The sequence below is a fragment of the Octodon degus genome, unplaced genomic scaffold (genome assembly GCF_000260255.1).
Source record: "Octodon degus isolate 3935 unplaced genomic scaffold, OctDeg1.0 scaffold00009, whole genome shotgun sequence".
Classification (NCBI taxonomy): Eukaryota; Metazoa; Chordata; class Mammalia; order Rodentia; family Octodontidae; genus Octodon; species Octodon degus.
In genome coordinates this window covers 8,887,872-8,889,404 of record NW_004524585.1, presented here as the reverse complement: position 1 = coordinate 8,889,404, position 1,533 = coordinate 8,887,872, and the positions used below count along the sequence as shown (strand labels likewise).

At 31.2% G+C, this 1,533-nt stretch overlaps 1 pseudogene; it reads right to left on the bottom strand.

Moving 5' to 3' along the window:
* Positions 1-217: 217 nt before the first annotated feature.
* On the bottom strand, positions 218-1,275 carry LOC101591969 (annotated as a pseudogene).
* Between the last annotated feature and the right edge of the window lie 258 nt (positions 1,276-1,533).

Sequence of the window (1,533 nt, the reverse complement as noted above, 5' to 3'; positions counted from 1 at the left end):
TTTCAGAATTTGATACTGTGTTACTTGGGTACAAAAAAAGTAAATGTGAGGAAGTGCACCCAGTTTCAAAAGCTTTTAAAGTAATAGTGTAATATTCATGTTTCTAACTTGTCAAGAGGATGAAATAAAATATTTAGGGGGTCCACCTTTATTTTTTAATTAAAAAATTGACACTAAATACTTTTATTAATAACATCAAATTAATGAAATGATGACTTCATGTAATTTTCTCCTTCAATATGTCACTTGCAGGTACAAAGATGCAGAAATATTTGCAGATGTTTACTTGAAAAGATTCTTCGACAGAAGTTTGATACTGGGTTTGCTCATCTAGCTAACATTCACAAATTCTACATAATCAAACTGATGTCTTTGATTTAGAAAAACAGCAAAATTTCTAGTAATCTTGCTAGGCTCTCCCCCCAGGGAAGAGACACACAAATAGGACATGTCACAAAAACTATCTGAAATAGGTGATCACTATTACAGTGATCCAGCAAGTGTTGACTGGTAAAATTAGGCGCTTGACACAAAGGACACTTAAAGAAAAATTGATCTTTTTAAAAAAAGAATACAAAATAATCATAGAAATAGTCACATTAGAAGCAGTGCAAAAGTTAACTAAACAAAGTAATAGAAATTCAACAATGGTTGCTCTATTGCATGATGCTATATTCAAATTGATTGTTTAGGTTACCAGATATAAACATGAAAGATTTGTTTAAAGAAAAAAATATTGTAAGAAATTCAAAAAAGAAAAAATAAGAATAAAAATTTAAATATTAACTGCTCCTTTGAAAAGAGCAGCAGAAATCAACAGCACAATTATCCAAACTGTCTTGCATATATGCCTAAATATATCTTTTTCCCTTTTTTCATTTGCCCTTTTCCTCATCCCAGTTTTTCCTTTCCACTGAACAAATTCTTGTCCTTTCACAGTATCTATTGTACCTGTCGGATTTTAATTACTCTTTCAGGTTCTCACATTAACAAGATAATGCAATACTTATACATGTGAATGTGATTTATTTCACTAACCAATCTAGTCCCTAGAGAGGAACTGGTATTCTCTTGGTAAACATATGTATTGTCTGATGTGGATGTTTCACTCCTACTGCTGTTCCCTACAGAATCTGTAGAAATCTGAAAGTTTGAAATGATAGAAGGAACACGACACTCATCATGATGCTTCTTACAAGATTTCTAATGATGTCACATGTGATAAAATTTTTTAATTAAAAAACTTCCTCCAAGTACTTTTATCAATATACACATCAAATGAATGAAATGATGACTTCATGTAATTTTCCACTTCAAGATGGCTTTTGACAAAATCCAATACCAATTTATGTAAAAAAGAAAAAAAATCTGAAGTAAACATGTATAGAAGGACCTAACTTCAATCTGATAAAAGCCAGTCATGAAAAACTAATGGCAAATTTCATGTTAAATGGGGAGATGATAAAAGCTTTCCTTCTACAATCTGGAACAAAACAAGAATGTCCACCATCACCATTCCTGCTTTGCACAGTA